The sequence below is a fragment of the Choloepus didactylus genome, chromosome 10, assembly GCF_015220235.1.
Source record: "Choloepus didactylus isolate mChoDid1 chromosome 10, mChoDid1.pri, whole genome shotgun sequence".
Taxonomy (NCBI): Eukaryota; Metazoa; Chordata; class Mammalia; order Pilosa; family Megalonychidae; genus Choloepus; species Choloepus didactylus.
The window spans coordinates 87,494,620-87,508,235 of NC_051316.1; the positions used below are offsets into that span (position 1 = coordinate 87,494,620).

General features: G+C 33.6%; 1 long non-coding RNA gene across 1 annotated transcript; it reads right to left on the reverse strand.

Annotated features, from left to right (window-relative positions):
• Positions 1 to 3,194: 3,194 nt before the first annotated feature.
• On the reverse strand, positions 3,195 to 13,289 carry LOC119505427. Its single transcript, XR_005210737.1, has 4 exons — positions 13,234 to 13,289; positions 8,840 to 9,004; positions 6,470 to 6,620; positions 3,195 to 4,504 (listed from the first exon to the last, which is right to left on the reverse strand). It is a non-coding gene; the product is annotated as an uncharacterized LOC119505427 (long non-coding RNA).
• Between the last annotated feature and the right edge of the window lie 327 nt (positions 13,290 to 13,616).

Consider the following 13,616-nt stretch of genomic DNA (forward strand, 5'->3'; position numbering starts at 1 on the left):
ACAAAGTACTAGCAAACTGAATCCAACAGTACATTAAAAGAAGAATACCCTATGATCAAATAGAATTTATCCCAAGTATGCAAGGACGGTTCAATATAAAATCAATTAATGTAATGCACCACATTCATAGAGCAAAGGGAAAAAAACCCACATGATCACATCAATTGACACAGAAAAGGCATTTGATACTTAGAAAACTAAGAACAAAAGTTCCTCAACATGATAAAGAATATATATGAAAAACCCACAGCTAAGATCATACTCAATGTTGAAAGACAGAAAGCTTTCCTTCTAAGATCAGGAATAAGACACAGGCACCCAATATTACCACTGTTATTCAACATTGTACTGGAAATTCTACCCAGAGAAATTAGGCAAGAAAAAGAAATAAAACGGATCCTAATTGAAAAGGAAAAAGTAAAACTTTCGCTATTTTAAGACAACATAATCCTGAATATACAAAATATCAAAAAATCTACAACAAGGTTACTAGAGTGAATAAATGAATTCAGTAATGTGGCAGGGTACAAGGTAAACCAGCAAAAATCTATAGTATTCCTATACATTAGTAATGAACAATCTGAAAATGAAATTTAGAAAACAAATTCCATTTACAATAGCAACAAAAAGAATCAAATATCTAGGAATAAATTTAACTAAGAATGTAAAGGAGTTATACATGGAAAACTACAAAATACTGCTCAAAGAAATCAAGGAAGACCTAAATAAATGGAAGGACAGTCTGTGTTTGTGGATTGGAAGACTAAAAGTAGTCAAGATACCAATTCTACCCAAAACAATTTACAGATCAATGCAATCCCGATCAAAATTCCAACAGCCTTCTTTGCAGAAATGAGAAAGCCAATTATCAAATTTATATGGAAGAGTAAGGGGCACCGCATAGCCACAACCATCCTCAAAAAGAAGATCAAATTTGGAGAAGTCACTCTTCCTGGTTTTAAAATTTACTACATGTTCTTTTTTACTTTAATTTTTTTCACTCTAGTTTTTATTCTTATTATTTTTGTGTGTGTAGTAATGAAAATGTTCAAAAATTAATTTTGATGATGAACACACCACTATACAGTGGTACTGTGAACAACTGATTGTATGCTTTGTATGACTCCATGGTATGTATGGTATGTGAATATATCTCAATAAAACTGAATTAAAAAAACAAAAATAATTACTACAAAGCTACTGTGGCCGAAACAGCATGGCACTGGAATAGGGACAGATTTGTAGATCAATGTAATAGAATTGAGACTTCAGAAATAGACCCTTACCTCTTTGGCCAATAGGTGTTTGACAAGGGTGCCATGTCCACTCAACTGGGAAAGAATAGTCTCTTCAACAAATGGTGCTGGAAAAACTGGATATCCATTTGCAAAAGAATGAACGTGGACCCTCACACCATATACAAAAATTAACTCAAAATGGATTAACAACCTAAAAATAAGAACCAAAACTATAAAACTCCTAGAATAGAAAAAGAATCATCTTCAGGATCTTGTGTCACAATAGATTCTTAGACTTCACACCCAAAGCAAAATCAACAAAAGGAAAAATAGATAAATGATATTTCATCAAAATTTAAAACTTTAGTGAATGAAACAACTTCATCATGAAAATAAAAAGATAAACTACAGAATGGGAGAAAATATTTCGAGACGACATATCTGATAAGGGTTAATCAAAACCACAATGAGATACCATTTCACACCCACTAGAAAGAATACTATTAAAAAAAAAACAGGTGTTGGAGAGGATGTGGAGAAATAAGATCACTCATTTATTGTTGGTGAGAATGCAAAATGGTGCAGCCTTTGTGGAAAACAGTTTGGCAATCCTCAGAAAGTCAAGAATAAAATTACCAAATGGCCCTGCATTTTCACTTCTAGGTATATACCCAGAAGAACTGAAAGCAGGGACTTGAACAGATATTTGCATACTGATGTTCATAGTGGCATTATTCACAGTTGCCATAAATTGGAAGCAACCCAAGTGCCTATCAATAGAGGAATGGATAAACAAAATGTGGTATATACATGCAATGGAATATCATTCAGCCATGAAAAGGAACCAAGCTCTGACACTTGTGATAACATGGATGAACCCTGAAGATACCGTGTTATGTGAAATAAGCCAGACACAAAAGGACAATTATTGTATGACTCACTAATATGAAATAATTAGAATAAGCAAATTCATAGAATCAGAAACTAGAATACAGTTACTAGGGGCCAGGAGTGGGGTGGGTGGGAGTAGGAATGATAGTTAATTCTTACTTGGTGCAAAATCTCTGTTTGGAGTGATGGGGAAGTTTTAGTAATGATGGTAACACAATGTTGTGAATGTAATTAATGCCACTGAATTACATATCTGGAAGTGGTTAAATGGGGAAATTTTAGGTGGTATATATGTTGCTAGAACAAAAATTTAAAAACAAATAAAAACAACCATAGGACTGTACAACACAAAGAGTGAACCCAAATGTAAACTATGGACTATGGCTAGTAGTACAATATAATAATATTATCTAATCAATCATAACAAAGTTACCACATTAATGCAAAATTTTAAAATGGGGGCATGTATATGGGAACTCTGTATTTTGTGCAAGATCTTTCTGTAAGCCTAGAATCTAATTTTTAAAAAAGGCAAATATTGTCAGAATGGATAAAAGGTCCAGACTCAAGAGGTGCAATTTGAGTATAAAGATAGGTTAAACGAAAACTGATGGGAAATTATTTACCATGCAAACAGTAAGCACAAGAAGGCGAGGATGGCTATATTAATATTAGAGAAAGTAGGCTTCAGGACAAGATAAATTATCAGAGATTAAAGAATCAATTCCAAATATTGGTAAAGATATGGATCAACCAGAATTCTTATACATTGTTGGTGGAAGCATAAAATGTTTTAACCATTTTAGAAAAACTGTCTGTTGTGTTTTCAGACTAAACATGTATCTACCACATGACCCAGAAATCTAACTTCTAGCTATTTAATTAAGAGAAAATGGCCACAAAAAGATTTGTACAAAATGTTCATAGCAGCTTTATCTACAGTAGCCAAAAGCTGGGAAAAGTTCAGATGTCCATGAACAGGAAAACATAAACAAACTGGTGGGATATATTCATACAATGGAATAGTATTCAGCAATAAAAAGGAATGAACTAGTGATGTGCTCAATAACATGGATGAATCTCAAAAATATTACATGGAACAAAAGAAATCTTACACAAAGGAGTACATACTATTTTATTTTATTTATATAAAGTTCTAGAGTAGGCAAAATTAATCCTGTTGTGGAAAAATCAGAACAGACATTGCCTCTGACTGGGAAGGGACATGAGGCAACTTTCTAGAATGATGGTAATGTAGTACATCTTAAAAGGAGTTTGGGTTACACAGGTGTTTTTCAAAACCAATTAAATGGCCCACACTTGAGATTTTCCATTTCACTGTATTTAAACTTTATCTCAGAAAAACAAAAAGAGACTGTACTATACAGTGAACCCTATTGTAAATGATGGACTATAGTTAATAGAATTATTAAAATGTTCTTTCATGAATTGTAACAAATGTACCACACTAATGCAAGGTGTTAAAAATAGGGTGGTATATGGGAACTCTGTATTTTGTGCATGATTTTTCTACAAACCTACAACTTCTCTAATAAAAGAAAAACAAAAAGAACTGTAAACAAATATTGAGCTCTAGTTGATACAGAAGATAAAATTCACATACAACTCACCACTGAAGTGTACAATACAGTGATTTTTAGTATATTCACAACGTTGTGCCACCATCACCACTAATATCAAAACATTTTCATCACCCACTAAGGAAACCCCATATGTGTGAGCAGTCACTCCCAATTCCCTTCCACTCAACCCTGAGAACAACTAAGCTACTTGCTGTCTCTGCAGATTTGCCTGTTCTGGACATTTCATGTAAACTGAATCATACAGTATGTGGCCTTTTTGTCTGGTTTCTTTTACTCTGCATAATGTTTGCAAGGTTCGTCTATTTTGTAGCATGAATCAGTACTTCATTTCTTTTTAGGGCCAAATCATATTCCATTTGTATGGATAAATCACATTTCATTTATCCATTCATCAGTTGATGCAACTTATTTTTAGTTTTTATATATTTTTTGTTCTTTTTAATTTATCTTTTATTTTTTTTCTTTTATTTTTTTCCAACTTATTTTTAAATAATCAATGGATTAGCACAGGTATGAATACATGGCTAAATATGTGCTAAAGAAATATAGCAAAATATTAAGTTTAAATCTAGATGGTGTATATATGTTCACTGTATAATTCTTTCATCTTTTCTCTATTATGGTAATTTTTCATAATAAAATGTTGGGAAATTAAATGAAAGCAGCCACAGTTCAAAATCCTCCAATGACAGGCTGCAGGAGATGTGGAAGTCAATCTTCTGATAAAGACCTCCAAACTACGGATCAGCAAGTAGAGAGAGAGAATGTGATCTGGGGGGCAGAAAATAGAGTTATTAATAGAAGGATTATCTATAAAAACAGCAGTTATAAATAAGAAGTCCTTCTTACCAAACTCCTATATGAACAGAGAAACTGGTTAGCTTGTCACCCTGCATCCCAAGAGAAATCTTTTAGAAAATACACTCCACTAATGTATACAGGGTTCTCGGTTAGCTTTCCCCATCTAGTAAAGATACTTGAATGATTCCAGTAATTTTTCCTTGTCTTTTGAATTCCAAGTTTTCACCAAAGCATATCTTGGTATGGGTTTCTTTTCATTACTTTCCTCTACTTAGAGATTAGATTTGATTTTCTTTTCCCTCAGGAAAATTTATTCCAATCATTTATTGGATTATTGCTTCTTCTCAAATGACTTAACTTCTCAAACCACTTGCTGTTCTAGAGTTTCTGTTATATGTATATTGGATCTCCTAACCTCCACGTCTCTTATCCAAAGTCATCATCTTTATCTCTTCCTTGTCCTCTGATTTTAAGGAAAATTTTATAAGAAAGTTACTGAAACAGTTTTCTCCAAAATTCAATTGACTGTTAGTTGACTCCCTTGTTTTCTGTACTTTTATACATAATAATGTTTTTTATCTGAAAGTAATCTTTCCTGATTTCATTTTTTTAACTTTTCACACATGCAAATTAAATAAAAAATAAATCAGTATTATTTAGATAAGACCATTTTGTTCTATCCCTTGCAGCTTGTTTTAGAATATACATTTGGTTCCTTCCTTTTGAATTTTGAATTTCTTATGAACTTTTGATTATTTCTTCACATTTGGTTATTATTCTTGTAATTACTTATTGCCATAGATGGAGATCTCACTTTGCCATAGTGAGAGTTGAGTTGGTTCTATTAGAGACTGTGTACATCCCTGTTCAATTTTTTTGATCCAAGACAAAGAGAAATTAAAGTTTCATATTTTCTATAGTTTATTTACCATTTAACCATGGGAAACACAGAAGAAACTATTGCTTGAGATTCCTTGGAGCAGGTAACTTTATTGCTGTAGTAAACAGTTTTGTTGTTGTTACAACCCAAGCGTATTGCCCTTTCAATAACTTGCATAATTTTCCTTGTTAGAAGTTCTCTGTGGCAATGGCTCTGTTTTATTTCATACACCATCAGAGCCAAGTGAAGGCTGGGAGTGTAATACCACAGTCGCTTGGTAAAATCACCATTGTTCTTTCCATTAGTTGAAATTTGTGTCCTGCCAACAAGCCGATGAGCCAATTGGTATTTCTGAGCTTTGAGGTATTTACAATTCTGGTATGGATTTACTCTGGTTGGCTTTTCATTCTCTTGTTTTGAACTGAAGGCTAATCTGTAATTTCCTAGATTTTGTCCTGTTTGTAAGAACCTTCAAGTCTGTGGTCTGATGATGACAAGCATCCCTGTTCTCAATGTATACCCCCATCCCCCTCCTCCCTGATGTTATATAGTTTTGATCATTACAACTAGAATTTATGAAAGGGGGTGTTAAATAGTTGGGCTTAAGTTGTCATTAAAAATATTTCAACAATATTTACTAAGACCAACTAGGATTAATTCATGTAAAATCTACCTTATGATTCTCCCAGATACGTGATTCCATAACCTTACCTACCCCTGAGCTTTTCCATAGCTAATTAAGACAGCATGGAAGTTAATAGTGCAATATCATTTTGTATACAAAAACAACTCTTTAAAAATGGTATATTCAAAGGTGTTTGTATATTGTAATTATCTTGAAATAGATTAATTTCAGGGTTTTAAGTCTAGAAGCAGTATAAAGAGAATAAGAATAAGAGAAGCATAACATTTATTAATAATTCTGAGATTAAAATAAGTAATTTACAGAACACTTTTACAAAACTGCAGTTTTTGAAAAAGTTTAATGAACAAGAACCTGTGTAACAAATATTAAATGGTTTTTTACAAGTAATACATTTTAAATTAATTCTCACCTCTTTTGAAAAGCTTTTCATTTTTATCTACATAATTCATTATTTCTGGCTTTAAGTGTAATGATGTCTTCAGTTCTGAGAATGATGGAATATGAATTTCTTGTTTGAAGTTTGTAGATATTAAGATTTCACACTCAATAAGCATAATTGGCTGAAATAATATATGGTTAAAAGAAGTTTTTATGGAGGTTTTCCAAACAAATATTTCTGAATTTATAAATGGATTTATTTATTTATATTTGCTTAAATGATGTACCAAATTTCAAACTAAACCCACACTCAAAATTCTATATGCTTTACATACATTTAAAACACAGAAGTATAAAAGCCAAAATTATATAACAAGCAGTGTTCTCTCTGAGTAATATCCTGTATTGTCACTGATTACATTAGTGATGTACAATATCCCTACATACAGAATTATCTTCTGGGCTAACAGAAGTTTTTAAAATTCTAAATTAAAAAAAAATAACTGTAGCAGATAAGAGATGGTGAATAAGGAGAGATAAAAAAGGCAGATACAGTGAAATGGATCTGTACTGTACTACATGGAGTGCATTTCTCTTTCATTCCTATGGAACAAGATTCATTAATAAGTGGGACTATACATGCACAACTAACTTTCAAAGTTAACAAGCAGGGGTTGTGGAGAGAAGGGGTCAATAGATGGATTCATAGTTTTACCATGCATGTTAAAGTACTTTAATTGTAAGGAAACCCTTCAATTGCTTAAGTCCACTTTATATATGTACTTCAAATGTTTTAAGAGCCCCAAATGTACATTTTCAGTTGTGTAAAAAATTTAAACGAAATTTGTGAATGCATTTAATCTATATGGGCCTATATTTTAAGTTCATTAAACTGCCAAAAATTATTTGCCCTCTCAATTGTTGAAATTCTTTGCATACTATTATAATAACCATTTTGTATGCTACTGAAACTGTATGCTTAAAAAGGGGGATGTCTTTGTGAAGTTTGATCTTTAATATGAAAAGATGCCATCTTCTTTAATATTAACCACCAGTAGCACCTAAAATTCAATTTTGGATCATTTGTATTCTTATCCCTCATTGAGATACATTCTCCTATAGTTCAAGTACTCTTTTGTGTATAAGTCTCAAATCAACATTTCTAGCTCCAGTCCCCAATTTTAAAATTAGACATGATCACTTATATCTTATACCAGGTATACTGACTAGAATCATCTAGGGAGGTTTTGAAATTCCCCATACATGGGCTACATGCCAGACCAATTAAATCAGAACATATCTGGCTAGGATATTGCTTGCTAGGTGATTCCAATGTGTAGCAGAGATTGAGAACCACTGTCTTAGAAGTAAATTTAACTCCTTAATTGAAACATGTCTTTTTAATCTTACAACTGTAGGTAGTCAAGGTATACGACTAAAATTTATAAAAGTGTGCTTTATTTCTTTTATAAGAAAATTACTGAAAGCAAGTATTACAACTTCATTTTAACTTACCGTATCCTCTAGTTTCTCTCTACAAAATTTCTCTTTATCAATGTAAAAATCTTCTTTCTCATAAAATTCCAAATCCTCTTGGATAAGAGAAACATTCCCTTAAAAATGTTTAAATTAGCATTTAGTAAAAGCAAGCTTTATACTAAATGCTTAATACTTATTTGTTGAATGAATGAATAAATAATGCACATGGTCCTGTCATCAGACTGGATTGTCTGTTGGCCATTATAATATGGAACATGTCAGATAAAATTTTAATTGAAATTCCAAACCATTGAAAACAGGTTTAAAAATGTCATTATTTGGGGGCATTCTTAGATTACTTTGAGCACCCAGAAATGGCAAACAAAACAAAATGACCTTTAGGAAACTTACATCTCACTTCTGGCTTTGAAAATATAGTCACTATAATTCTAGTTATATTAAGAGTTAAAAATTACTAATGTCATGTATCTTTATCACATCGGATTTTGCTGTCTTTGTAACCTATACATCTGGATTATTTGAAGTGAGTAAAAGATAGAGTGATAGTCCAGTGTCAAACTATCTGATATTTTATTACAAGATGCCAAAATTCAGCTTAAATTCAAGATTGCAAAATAAATATAGTATCAAGTAATTGTAGCTGTCTCAACTCAGATGCCAGTTTAATTTTTAATAAAATAGAAAACTGACATGGCTTTCTTGCATCTCAATTTTCTAAATCAGTATATATCTACAGAATGTTTTTACTGCATTTACTGGCAAAAATTTGGAGATGTGGCCATGACTGTAATTAATCAAAATATATAATGATTAAATGCAACAGTAAAATATTATTATTGATAACATCTAAACTTGTGAGCATTTCTCTTAACAATATTTTCAGTATTGGGAAATTAAGTACCTGAAAAAATTAGCTTCTGTGAAGATCCGTCCTTTGAAATCTAAAAGGGGGTCCTTTACCAAAAATAGTTTTAGTCTACTCAAAAGAGTATGCAAAGTTTACGTAGCTGACTTCTATACACCATCAAATTATTTACAAAAATTATTTCTTCATCAATAGACAAATCTGAAAATAAATAAGAAATGTTAAGAAATTAGAAAAAAATCTTAAGAGTTGTATAAAGGGATCTAGAAAGTTACTGTAATCAGTCATTATATATAGTTGGGTTTTCCAAACATATTTTCAACCCTTAGTTAGTCATTGTACTGTGCATATAAACCACATAGCATAGTACTAGTACATAAGTAAAAGCTCAATACATTTTAATATGATTTAGTTCACTGAGAAGTAGCCAAAACAGCCTGAAAAAGCGGTAAGAGCTCCTACTTCTTTAACAAAGATTAGTTAAATCAATGGTGGAAAATATCTTGCTCTTGTTGCTTTAAGCCTCAAAATAGTCAGAGGTAACCCAAGAAAAAGCATAAAGAAATAAAAGCATTTGACTGTTGCTGATCCTAGTCTTTTCTGCATCATTTTAACATTTAGGTGTCTTCAATCCATTCCTGAGAGACTGGCATGCAAGGAATGGAGTCGGTCTACAAAACCTACAATGAAACCAACTCTGATTATATCAGTAAAGTTACTCATATATAGATGCTGTCAAATTAATTACAATGAAAGTTATACATCAAAATGTCTACTTGAGAAGTGTGCTATATCTTACATATTAAGAAACACTACTGCTAACAGTTAATCACTGAGATAAATTTCTCCTCTCTAACCTCACGTGGCCATGTTTGGGTTATGTCGGTACCCTGGCTAACTGTGTCAGAGTGTTAACAGTTTCTGAACCAAAGAAGGAGTATAAATCCTGACCCCACTGTTCAATAAGTTCCTATGTGGAAAGAAGAAAAGAAAGATGCAAGCAAGCTTCCCAAAGCAAAAGCCACCCTGAGAGGGGAGCCAAGGTCTCTTGTTCTAGGCAGTAGCCTTTCAGTTTAGTGATGATAGAATGGCATGGGAAAGTGATAAGCATGGAGTTTTCATGTAGCAATATCTCCCATGGCCAAGTTCATAATTAGTATGCATGTGCCTAATAAATATGTGGTGTAAGGCAGGCACCCAGGGGCTATCCATTTGCCTGGTGCTAATGTAAAGCAGCAAAAGAGAACTTCTAATATAAACCAGCTTTCTAAAAGACTGCTGATCTGTATCTGTCAACTTCCTGATTACTTCAGGGCCAAGAGCTTCCCATGACACACCAAAGAAATGTGGCCAATAAATCCTACATCTAAGCAGGGCTTATTTGAGAAAGTTAATGATGGTGCATTAGTATAATCCATCCTGTAAGTATTAATGAAGTCAAATACTAATACTAAAAACTCAAATAGCTTTACTTAGTAGCCCCATCTCTACCCTCTACCAGCAAACACAGACTCTCACACCATCTTCCCATTGTAGAGTCTCTTCCAGGTATTTCTGGGAGTCCATGGGGATAGCACAAGTTTGTTGAGGTCATTTGCTAAACACGCTTTTTTGATGGAGCCACTTGAGGGCAGCATCTTACCACAACCAGTGCTCTTCATAAAGGTTCTTACAAGATTCTTCATAAAATGCTCTTACAAAGATTGTCTACTAAGGGAGCTACTTCCTTAGATTTTTTATGGCTAAACAGCATTCTCTGGAGTTCTTGCTTTATTACAGCTATTATGTGTACTACACACATATGAGGAGACTGTTCTCCTCTATTGTTAAAGAAGGGTGTTAAAGTATCACCAGGAAACAAACGTTTTGGCTAATTAACTATGAAAAGCAGCAGAAAAGTTGAGATTTACTGATTGGAAAAAAGACAGGTTTCTTATTTCTTGCAGAAGATACTTCACTCTACCTAGAAAACCCAAGATATTTAAATATTCACTAAGGGTCTGATTAAAAACATTTACTAATTCAATAGTTTTCCAACATACAAAAACCCAGCCATAAAAATAATGGAGACCAAGGGAAGAGATGTTTCTTTGAGGCAGGAACTATATTTTCTATAGCACACTAAATAATTTAACTTGTTCAATCAGTATATTCAAACACCATAAGTACGTGGAACTTTAAATCAGAAGTGAGATCTGGTAGATTTATACAGGTTATGGTGAAATCCCAATACATCCCAAAGTAATTTGGGCAGAGAATAAAAATGTATTTGCAGGGCTCCCCTGAGGAAATTTGGGAAAATGCAGAAATGTTAGACTTCTCCAGCGGGGCTATTACTGATATTCTCACAAACACTGAGAACTACCAGTTTAGTAGGCCAAGCCCTTGATCTGGGGGCTTTCCCTTATGAAACTTGTTACTGCAAAGGAGAGGCTAAGCCTACTTACAATTGTGCCTAAGAGTCTCCTCCAGGGAACCTCTTTGCTGCTCAGATGTGGTCTCTCTCTAAGCCCATTCAGCAGGTAAACTCACTGCCTTTCCCCCTACGTGGGACATGACTCTCAGGGGTGTAAATATCCCTGGCAACACGGGACATGACTCCCGGGGATGAGCCTGGACCCAGCATCATGGGATTGAGAAAATCTTCTTGACCAAAAGGGGGAAGAGAAATGAAACAAAGTTTCAGTGGCTGAGAAATTTCAAATGGAGCTGAGAGGTCACTCTGGAGAGCATTCTTATGTATTATATATATATCCCTTTATAGTTTTCAGAGTGTTGGAGTGGCTAGAGGGAAATACCTGAAGCTATCGAACTGCAACACAGTAACCTTGATTCTTGAAGACAACTATGTAACTATGTAGCTTACATGGTGTGACTGTGTGATCGTGAAAACCTTGTGTCTCACACTTCCTTTATCCAGCATATGGACAGATGAGTAGAAAAATGGGGACAAAAATTAAACAAAAAATAGGTTGGGATGAGGGGATGGGATGTTTTAAGTGTTTTGTTTTTTTTTTCACTTTTATTTTTATTTGAGTAAGGAAAATATTCAAAAATTATGATGAATGCACACAACTATATGATGGTACAATTGATTGCACATTGTGGATGACTGTAGGGTATGTGAATATATCTCAAAGTGTATTAAAAATAATGGAAAAACCCTATTCATAATGGCCAACAATATATGAAATATTAAGGAATAAACACAAAAAATGTATAGCAAGTATTTGCAGGAAACTACAATACTTTACTGAGGACCATTTGAAAAATAAAACCAGTTGAAAAAAAGGCAAGATAAATTATGTTCCTGGCTAGAAAGACTAATTATGGTAAAATTTTCAAAGGATCCCACTACCATTTTAATTTCTCAAGATGTCTGTTTTGGAACTTGAAAAAGCGATTCCAAAATAAAACTGGAAGATTAAAAGGATGAGGATAGGAAAAAAAATTTTTAAATAATGAGAGGAGACTATTAATACTTGTTATAATTATATATAAAATATTAAACTGGTATGATACTGCTACAATAATAGGCAAATCAATAGAATATAATGGACAATCCAGAAACAAGCTGTAATGTGGATAAGAATGTAGTATATGATGTACAAGTCATTTCTAATTAGTGGGGAAAGGAATCATTATTCCATAAATAATGTCGGGACAACTGCCAAAACATTTGTTGAATGCGGTTGCCTCTGGGGAGTAAAAACATAGGGTGGATAATAAAGAAGCCAGGGGACTGCTGCTCTTTATCATAAACCTTGCAGAATTATTTGACTCACCACTCTAAGTACATATATAACTATTTTTAAAAAATAAAAATAAAAGCTTATTCAGGCAAGGAAAAGAAATAAAAGGCTTCCAAATTGGAACGAAAGAAGCAAAACTTTCCCCATTTGATAGGATACTACATACAGAAAATCCTGAAAAATCCACAACAAAGCTCCTAGAGCTAATAAGTGAATTCAGCAAAGTGGTGGTATACAAGATCAACATGCAATAATCAGTAGTGTTTCCATACACTTGTAATGAAAGAAGACCTAAATAAATGGAAGGACATTCCATGTTCATGGGCTGGAACACTAAATATTCTTAAGATGTCAATTTTACCCAAAGTGATGTACAGATTCAATGGAACTCCAATGAAAATTCCAAACAATCTTCTCTGCAAAATAGAAAAGCCAATCTTTTCCACTATATGGAAGGGCAAGGGGCCCTGAAGAGCTAAAGCCACCTTGAAAAAGAATGAAGTTGGAGACTCACACTTCCTGGTCTTAAAACGTATTATGGGGAAAGCATAATTATGCATTTGTACTGAGAGCTACTGATTGTTCACTTACGATAGATTGCATGGTGTGCGAATAAACTCTTAAAAAAATAAACAAAAATATACAAGTGCTGGAGAAGATGTGGAGAGAGAGCTATACCTGCTGTTGGTAGGGAAGTAGAACAGTGCAGCCTCTCTGGAGGGCAGCTTGGTGGTTCCACAGGAGGCTAAGTACAGAGTTGCCATATGATCCTGCAGCCCTGTTATTTGGTATATCCTGGAAGAACGGAAAGCAGGGACTTGAACAGGCATTTGCACACTGGTGCCTATGGCAGTATTCACAATTTGCAACGAATGGTGGCGGCCTAAGGGCATATCGATGGGTGAATGGAAGAGTGAACTGTGATGTATACATACAAGGGAATACTGAAGGGCTGCAAGAAGGACTGAAGTCACCAGGCATATATCTAGGTGAATGAACCTTGAGGACATTATGTTGAGTGAAATAAGCCAGAAACAAAAAGACAAATTGTAAGGCCTCAC